General features: G+C 48.6%; 1 protein-coding gene across 2 annotated transcripts in view; it reads left to right on the top strand.

Annotated features, from left to right (window-relative positions):
- Nucleotides 1–3,169: 3,169 nt before the first annotated feature.
- The window catches only part of LOC128847106 (zinc finger protein 512B-like), a 79,165-nt gene continuing 72,491 nt past the window's right edge, over nucleotides 3,170–9,843 (top strand). For both annotated transcript variants that reach the window (XM_054046443.1, XM_054046442.1), the window contains exon 1: nucleotides 3,170–3,254. The gene's annotated coding sequence lies outside the window, so the exon portion shown is untranslated. The remainder of the gene's footprint in view (nucleotides 3,255–9,843) is intronic.

The following is a 9,843-nucleotide window of genomic DNA, read 5'->3' as shown; positions in this document are numbered from 1 at the left end:
TTACTGCTGTCTTCAGAGCTGGGTGGCTGGAGAGAGGCAGCTGGTAACTGAAGGCCCAGCTATGCAGTCAGCAGTAAGGGTGGCAATACCATACCAGGCCATCCTCACTTCTGCGCTGCTGGCTCTGCCTTCAGAGCTGGGCTCCCGGCCAGCCGCCGCTGCTCTCCAGCCGCCCAGCTCTGAAGGCAGCACCACCGCCAGCAGCAGCGCAGAAGGAAGGGTAGCAGTACTGCTACCCACCTACAATAACCTTGCAGCCCCCCCCAGGCCCCACAACTCCTTTTCGGGTCAGGATCCCTACAATTACAACACTGTGAAATTTCAGATTGAAACAGCTGAAATCATTAAACGTAACGATTTTTAAAATCCTATGACCATGAAATTGACCAAAATAGACTGTGACTTTAGTAGGGCCCTAATTATGAGAGGTTTGAAAGGGCTCGGCTCGTACATCTAATTTCCCCACTAACTGGGTTAGAAAAGCTGCTCTTGTTTTAGCTTTCCGGCATTAACACCCCACTGGCCCATTTCGTCTCTGCCATAACTCCACTGGCCTCAGTGAAGTAGATGCCAGGGATGAATCTGGCCCTAAGTTTTAACACACAGCTGCACGGTATCTTCTGAGATCTCAGAAGGCTCTTCATACTCGCAGTTGTTAATTTCCACTGCCACCATCAAAAGGCGGGGGGGGCGGGGGGGAGTGTTAGCTATTCATCTGCACACCACATTGTGCCAACTTCCCCCAGCAAATGAAAATCCCTCCCTGTTCACCCCCTGCTGTAAGCTGACCTGAGCAATCTTGTCAGGGCCAGGAACCATGCAGGAACTTTTCTGAGGCTTTTTTTTTTACTTCCAAGGCTTTTTGCAGCAGAAATTGCTAAATTTGGCTCCCCTTCCCTGGGTGTGCTGCTTGCAGCAAGAGGTGGTGGAAAAGTCCTCATAGAGCCCAGAGCTGGGGTAGGTTAGTGTTAGGACATAGGCCTCAGACTCCTGGGTTCTGTTGCTGGCTTTGCTAACCTTGGGTTGGGGGCAGTCCTTAGGAGCATGCACGCACACATATAACTTTACTCACGTGAGTAGTTCCTGTAAGTAGTTTCAGGATTGGGCCCTATTTTATCACATGGCTCTGTGACTCAGTTTCCCCATCTGTAAAATGGGGATAATAATACTTCAGATGGGTGGCATGAGGCTTAATCCACAAAAGTTCCTAAATCACGTTGAGAGCCAGGGATGAAGGTTCAGGTATAAATGCCGGGTGTGTGTGGTACTACATGGACTGTGACAAAAGGTACTTAAAGGATGGGGTCTGGGACACTGAATGCCTGGGGAAAATCTACCAACCATTCTGCCAGTCTGTGAGAGTGCGCTTGTCTTAAATGCCAGCCAAGAAAGCCAATGGCATTTGTTCTAAGGAGGAACTAGACTCAAGATTCCCAGCATGACAGCTCTCAAATTCTGGGTACAGCTGTAATTTCCATTAATTATCTTTACAGTAACAATCTTTGGCACTTATACAGCACCTGGTCTTATCCTCAATATACAGATGGGGAAATCAAGGCACGGAGCGGTAACACATGTTCCAAGGTCTGAGGTTTCTTAACTCCCCTTTCCCTGTTCCCTAACCACTCGACCTCCCCGTTACGTACAGACAGGTCATGGGCCTAACCTTCCACCCTACCTTCTGACTCCCTTCTAATTAACTCCAGCTGTGGGCGACTCGCTCTTTTCAGGACTTGACACTGGGTGAGACTTTTTTTTTCCTCCCCAGAAAATCATCTCAGTTTTGATGCCAACAGCTGAGCTTGATTTAGCCCTTGCGTGCCTTCGCAATAGCAATAATAATCATTGATCCCAACGGCACGCTGGCTTGGTTCCATCTTCTTCTGTTCATAGTTTCACTGCACTCTTTTTCCACCCCCTCCTCGGGTCAGCTCATGAAGATCTGCTTGTGAGTAATCTGCTCCTGGAGGGCACGATCCTGCCAAACCCTCCCTGCTGTGCTACTCCAACTGAAGTCAATGAGGCCCTTAGACTTTGAACTCTTTGGAAGAGTGGGCTTGCTTCTCCACTGCTCTGCACCTGGTCTCCTTTGCAGTTGGGCAAGGCGGCTGGGAAGCTTTACCCTTCTGATGTGGTGGTATCAGTGGGCACTCCCTTTCCATAGGGTTGTACGAGGACACAAGCTACCTGATAGAGAACAATCCAGACCATTGTCTTATACGCTTGCAAAGCACTCTATGCACACAGGCCCTCCTCCTGCAAATTCTTATCCAGGTGCTTAACTTCCCCCCTCGGGTGCCACAGAAATACTTGGGACAGTACGGACAGGGGTGTTTCTCTTTTATTCCTGAGATAGAAACTGCCCTTTCATATCTTGCTTATTTAATCCAGATTCCTGGGAGCATGTGCCCCCAATTGCTAGGGCTAAGTAACGGGTGGGTATGTGCCGGGGGTCCACTTCTGCAGAGGAGGGACCATAGGTGCTGGAACTGGGGGTGCTGCTGCACTCCCTGGCTTGAAGGGGTCTCCATTAAATACAGGGTTTACAGTTTGGTTCAGTGGGTCTCAGCCCCCCCTGGGAGGGACATCCCTAGAATTAACCAGGGTGGGGCACAGCCCCTCTGGGTCTAGCCTCAGTAGAGGGAAAACCTGTGGGGAACCAGGGTCTGTTTGCACCCACAACACACAGCCCCATTGTAAATTAAACCCAGAGTCTGGGAGGACCACCGGGGTGGAGGCTGGACTATCCCCTTGATCCAAAGGGGCCTGGGCAGAGCCACCCTCTGCCAGCCAGCTCCAGTCCCCTGCGCCCTCGGGCGCCCAGGCAGCGGGTGCCTTGCACCTCTGCCCCCTGCCCGGCCCCACGTTTGCAAGAAGAGGGCCCCGAGCGCTGTCCACTTCCCACCTTTGGACCTTTCCAAGCGGGCTGCTCCCGGGCGCACCTGCCTCCTGCGCCCTGGGCGCATCGCAGGGTGCCCGCGCTCGCCTCTCCAAGCCCCCCCGTCTCCACCCAGGCGCCCGGGGAGGGGGGGGGGGCGAGCCCACTGTCTCCGAGCGGAGGCTTGTTGCAGTATTAAAATAATAACGCGAGAGTTGCAAGTTGCTTCCCTCTTCCCCGACCGTAAAACTGTCAAAGGTAGCCGGGAAGGGGGGCGCGGGGGATCGCGCACGAGCCAGCGGCGCCTCGCCCGCTCCAAGCGCGCGTGTGTGTGTGTGCGTGCGGGGGCCCTGGAGAGCTCGCCACAAGCACCGAGGTAAGGAGCCCCCCCCTTGGCAACCCTCCTCCTCTCCCCCGCCCCCCCCGGCCCTTTTCCACCCTTGGCCCTGCTTTTACTCCGCCCGGTCGCCCCCTCCCCGGGCCCGGTCGCCCCCTCCCGAGGGTTTTGCTGCTTCCTTTCGCGGCGCGCCTGGGATTCCTTCCCCCCCCCCTTGCCTTCTCTCTCCCTCTCCCTCTCTCCTCCTTCTACATAAAAAAGTCGCCATTTTGCTTCACTGCCTTTTCCTCCTCCCCTTAATTATTTTTCCCAGGCACAAGAAATAAAAATAGTTTTCGCCCCCTCCCTTTTGAAAAAAAAAAAAAAAAAAAAAAAAAAACCAACCCCACCGCCCCTCCCTTTTTCTTAATGGAGGGTGGACATTAAACCCAGGGGGCGGAGGAGGCGATCTGGGGGGGGGGGGGGCTGGGAGTGCAAGGGTTTTTTTCTTTTTCTTTTTTTTTCTTTTTTTTGCAGCGTTGGCACTTTAAAGAAGGGGGCTTGGAAGTTGCTCCCCTGAGTCTCACTGCAGCCTCCCCCAGCAGTGACAGGTGACATCCACGTGGGGCGGCCCCTGCTGCCCACACCTTAGCCTGGGGGAGGGACTGCAAGGCGGGGGGGCCTGCGGCCAGCTGAGCTCCGGAGAGGGGGGCCGGAGTACAGGCAGGTGAGCTCAGCTCACACCTGGGCAGGTCACATGGCAGCCAGGTGGACACAACTGGGCAGGGCAGGCCAAGGTCATGTGAGTCATGTGGCCACCAGATGGGGAACCCAGGGGGATGACAGCCAGGTGGGCACTGGGAGGGGTAGGTCAGGCAAAGGGCAAAGCATGCAGGCAGGTAATGACATAGACAGGGACATGACAGCTGGCTGGGCACCCATAAGGATGGAGCAGATCAGAGACAGTACTTCCAGGTGGCCACTCCCATGGCCCAGACCAGGGATGTTATATCCACTGGACATTGACATGGGCTGGGCATGGTAGGGGCATTTTGTCAGCTGAACACTCCCAGCAGGGACATGGCAGCTGGCTGGATGTTTTCATAGGACGGGCTAGGTCAGAAACATTACAGCTAAATTGTGCCTTCTGTAAAGCCAGCCCAGAGACGTTCTCTCCAGGTTGTCATTGTCGTGGGCAGGCGAGGTCAGATCTGGGACGTTACAGCTGCACGAACATTCACATAGGCTGGGGCAGAGATTTCTATGCCAGGTGGGCAGTCGGCTAGGGAGGCCAGACAGGGCTGTGAATCCCATAAATCAGATTAGGTTAATTCTGTTTAATGTCTTTTAGGTTTCATGCTTTGCCATCAGCTTTGGTGCCAGGGGGCCGGGATCTAATATGTTTGAAACAGAAACTTTAAACCATCAGAAGCTTTGTGTGTGTGTGCGTGCGTGTGTGTGCACACATACGCATTGTGATGAAAGATGGGCATATTGACACCCATTTTAACCTGGTCTTAGGTCTGTCCTTTCAAACCGCAGTACTGAATGATATCCATGGAAAATCTACCAGCCCTTAATTCCAGCGCAGCTTTTGTGTGGCCGTGTTGTTCCTCCACTGCTGGAGAAAGAAGGGAATTAGTCGGTTAAGTGCCGTGTGCCTATAGAAAGCGTCGGGATATCTGTATAAAACACGGAACATTTCTGTAAGAAAGTTACCAACTAGCGGATCAGCCCGTGATTTGGAGAAAGACTAACAGAAATTGCTGTGGAACTAGGGAACTGCTCAGTCCATTCATCAGAGCGTTGCCCTGGTTCCCGTCGACAGCCAGAAGAAACGATAATCAATACTGAGGGAAAGTGAATTGTCAGAAACTCACAAGAACAACAAACATCAGTTTAGCCCATTGGTTTCTGCTAGCTGTTGTTTCTGACTCTCTCCTCGTGCTGTTAGCTTCTGCGTTCTCCAGGGCAGGGATTTGTGACCTTTTTGGCACCGTCCTACCCCTGAACAACGCCATGAACATTTGCAGCAGTTTATAAATGATTAATAATAAGTAAAGCAAGTGGATATTGGCCTGCTGCACATCGGGTGTATCCTTTGCACCATGATTAGCACTTTACCTGAGAAGGTCACGCTGGTATGCCAGGGGAAAGGGATTTGTTAAAGACCTACAGGCCATTGGCATGTGGACTCACTGGGGACTGATAGGTCGTGGCAATTAGTAGCTAGTGGGGATCAAGCCAGGAAATGCTGGGTTAGATAGTAAGGGCCAAATTCAGGTGGCAGTGGATGTAACTCCATTAACTTGACCCAGCATATTTAGTGATGAGCGGAAACGGACGGGTTTTTATGCACAGCACTGTTTTCCCTCTTACAGTTAGTGTCATGTTAACTCAAATAGCCATAGATTTCCAGGAAGCAACATGCCAACTTCCTATCTGCTACCTTGAAATGCCAATATCTATGTGTCAACACTGGTCCCCCCGGACCCAGTGACACCAGATCAGTTCACAGGACAGAGAAAAAATTGCCTGAAAAAGTTAAGTTACGGTGGTAGCAGGTTTACCTGTGTAAAACACGACGGACTTTAATAGGACTTGTGCCAGCTTATGCCAGGGTTGAATATGTCCTGCATTAGAGTGAGATACACTCTCCAAGCTCCAATTCATGTTATCCAGACACGTTTGCATGAAAGCAAGTTTGAAAAATATATGTAGATTTTGTCACCTTGTACAATTAGATTTTTCAGAGCCCTCTGGTAAATAGTCTCTCCCTCATTTGCTTTCTCCTCACTCCCATCCTTGGTCTCTGCATTATCGGGACTCCCCGTCCTATTGAGCTTTTTGAATCTTTGCTCCCCTCTTGTTCCGCCTCATCTGGCCATTTGTGTTGGTGAGAGAGAGTTCGTTTTTGGAATAAAAGACATTGCATTGTAGAATGCACTGCTTTAAAAGCCTCGCTGGCATCTCCTGGCCCATGCTGCTCAGGAGAGCGCTGGAAACTTGAACTCAGCTTCCCTGTGTAGCAGTTAGGTCTGAGATCTCTAAATCACAAGGCTGGTCCATCTCTTCTCCACTGCAGGGAGTCCGCTGGGTCAATTTCTTTGTTCCAATGTCATAAACAGAACTCCTAGCGCTGCTATATTTCAGATCTGTCGATTTCCCCCCTTCCTCCCCATTGTGAATCGCAACAGGGTTTCAACCAAAAGCTAAGGAAAGGGTGGAAAGAGGTTGGAAGTAATTGATCACCTGGTTCCAGCATGTGCCATGAAAGAGTGAGAAGTTTGGTTAAAATATGATGGGTTGATTTCTGCTCTGTTACTCTGGTGCGACTCCACTAAATCCATCAAGTTGTACCAGATTTGGCCCCCATGTAGATATAAGTAATTTTGTTATTATTTTAGGCTAGGAGGAAAGGTGTCAAAAGCAATTAGGTGGAACATAAAATATGTTGGAGATTTTCTAAGCTGCCCTCTTCCCCCCCAAAAAAAAAGTTTGTTGTAAGAGAGCGTGTGCATTAAATGGAGTGAACAAAGTGGTTGGTTTGGTGGTACAGGTACATTTTTTGTTTAAAAGCTGTGGTTTAATTTTTGGAAGTGAAGTTTTTCGAGGCATCGATACTCAAACTTCCTCAGGCTCTCATGGTTTAACTGATATTATTAGGAGTTTGTTTAAAGTGCCTGATTTTCAAAGGTGCTAAGTACCCACAATTCCTATTGAAGTCAATGGGAGTTTTCAGGTGCTCTTCATCTAAGACCCCCAAATGCCTGGAGGTTGTCCTTGTGTGTTGGTAGCTGCTTCCCATGTCTGGGGGTGAAACGCCCCACTCTGGCATTCACACCTCACATCTGCAGCCTGACAGGAGACCATGTGATATGATTGCTCTCTCTAAATATATCAGAGGGATATATACCAGGGAGGGAGAGGAATTATTTAAGATCAGTACCAATGTGGACACAAGAACAAATGGATATAAACTGGCCATCAGGATGTTTAAACTTGAAATTAGATGAAGGTTTCTAACCATCAGAGGAGTGAAGTTCTGGAACAGTCTTCCAAGTGGAGTAGGGGGTGCAAAAGACATATCTGGCTTCAAGACTAAGCTTGATAAGTTTATGAAGCGGATGGTATGATGGGATAGCCTATTTTTGGCAATTAATTGATCTTCGACTATTAGCGGTAAATATGCCCAATGGCCTGTGATGGGATGTTAGCTGGGGTGGGATCTGAGTTACTACAGAGAATTCTTTCCTGGATGTCTGGCTGGTGAGTCTTGTCCACATGCTCAGGGTTTAGCTGATCGCCATATTTGGGGTCGGGAAGGAATTTTCCTCCAGGGCAGATTGGCAGAGGCCCTGGGGGTTTTTCACCTTCCTCTGCAGCGTGGGGCACGGGTCACTTGCTGGAGGATTCTCTGCACCTTGAAGTCTTTAAACCATGATTTGAGGACTTCAGTAGCTCAGACATAGGTTAGGGGTTTATTACAGGAGTGGGTGGGTGAGATTCTGTGGCCTGGGTTGTGCAGGAGGTCAGACTAGATGATCATAATGGCCCCTTCTGACCTTAAAGTCTATGTCTATGATGCCTGGAGAGTCTTTCATGGGACCTCCATTCCTTGGGTGAATTTCACTATATGTGCATGATGGGGCTGTGGTTAGAACCAAGAGAGTTCCTGAGTCACAGACTTAGATTCAGTTCAAATTTTCTCTACCGCTCTCTTGCATCTGTTTCCTTACATAGCATGTGTCATTCAGAGTTCACACAGTGAGAGAACAGAGAAAAGAACCCAGGAGTCCTGACTCCCAGTCTCCCATGTAATGGTTTCAAAGGAAATGTTGCTGTCTATCAAGTAAATAATAGACCCTTCATTAAAAATTGTCTAAGTATGTACTCGATTTATGCGACAAACACAGGTATTATGGTCTATTGCATGTCTCATTAAAACACTATAAATATGCAATAGTATGGTATACCTGAGCTATCCTGGTCTGGTAAGGAATGTGCAATTTTATGGTTTATTGTGTTAGCAGGTTGAGCATAGCCATGTCAGGTTGTCTTCTACTGGATCTTTGTCAGTACCGTTAGTAGTAGTTGTATTTATTATTTTGTATTGTCGTAGCGCCTAAAATCCTAATCGTGAACCAGGACCCCATTGTGTTAGGTGCTGTGTGCATGTTTATGCATGTGTAGCCAGATCAATTAAATCACAAAGCAGTTATATGTAGACGATGTCCTGGGTTTGATCTGAACCTGTGCTGGGTGAAGACCTCCACAGTCTCTCTTCGTATTTTGAATTTTCTTCCTTTTTATAAAAAGAACAGGAGTCCTTGTGGCACCTTAGAGACTAACAAATTTATTTGAGCATAAGCTTTTGTGGGCTAAAACCCACTTCATCGGATGCATGCAGTGGAAAATACAGTAGGAGGATATATATATACACACACACACAGAGAACATGAAACAATGGGTGTTACCATACACGCTAGAGTGATCAGTTAAGGTTATTACCAGCTCACCGTAACTGATCACTCTAGCGTGTATGGTAATACCCATTGTTTCATGTTCTGTGTGTGTGTGTGTGTATGTATGTATATATATACTCCTACTGTATTTTCCACTCCATGCATCCGATGAAGTGGGTTTTAGTCCATGAAAGCTTATGCTCAAATAAATGTGTTAGTCTCTAAGGTGCCACAAGTACTCCTGTTCTTTTTGCAGATACAGACTAACATGGCTGCTACTCTGAGACCTTCCTTTTTGTGTTTGCGTTTCTGCGAATGAATTTACTGGAAGGAATTTTCAAGGGAATAGCAGATATTAGAAAATATTTGTGGAAAGGGAACTTTTAAATTATTAATGTGAGCATTTGCTCTAGAAATGGGATTCTAGCTGTTCTGCTCATCCAGTCAAGGAACGGGAACAATACCATGTGACCTATGGGCCCAATCAAAGCTAATCAACATGGCTCGAAAGTAGAATATTGAATGCATTGTGTGCAGGAAGTCACAGGGCATACTTTGTGGATCAATTATTTATTAAATCCCTGTGAATAATTATCTCTAATAACCAATACAGTTCAGAATAGCAAGCTGCTCACAGACAAGGATGCTCTTTGGGTAAGGCACTGGACTTGGGATCTCTAGTAAATTCCCAGATCTGCCACAGTCATTCCCCATTCCTCAGTTTCTCCTCTGTAAAATGAAGATAACAATGCTTCCTTTCTCCCACCGTTTGTCAGTCCTGTCTGCTTGGGCTGTAAGATCTTTGGAGCGAGGACTGCCTCAGGCTGTGTGTACAGCGCCTAGCACCATAAGGCCCTGATGTTGGTTGGGGCTTCCGGACACTGCTGGGCTACAAATCATAACAATTAAGAAACACACCTCAAACAGACACAGTGGCTAAATGAGCTGACCTAATGATTCCCTCTGTTCAGCTCCAAATGCCAGAGAATGCAGAGTCCAGGCTGTAATTCCTCCTTTGATCTGGAGACTGATTAACCCTCGTGTCTGTGCTCACGACCAAGCCACACGTCGGAGAGTCTCGGCACGTTACCCCGTCTCCCAGAACAAACCACACACACTGTCCTGACCTGCACCAGGAGTCCCATGAAAGTCACCTTGCCACCTCTTAAAATTCTGCACAACCT

The sequence above is a fragment of the Malaclemys terrapin genome, chromosome 12 (genome assembly GCF_027887155.1).
Source record: "Malaclemys terrapin pileata isolate rMalTer1 chromosome 12, rMalTer1.hap1, whole genome shotgun sequence".
NCBI classification, from domain to species: Eukaryota; Metazoa; Chordata; order Testudines; family Emydidae; genus Malaclemys; species Malaclemys terrapin.
This window is presented reverse-complemented; position numbering and strand designations above follow the sequence as displayed.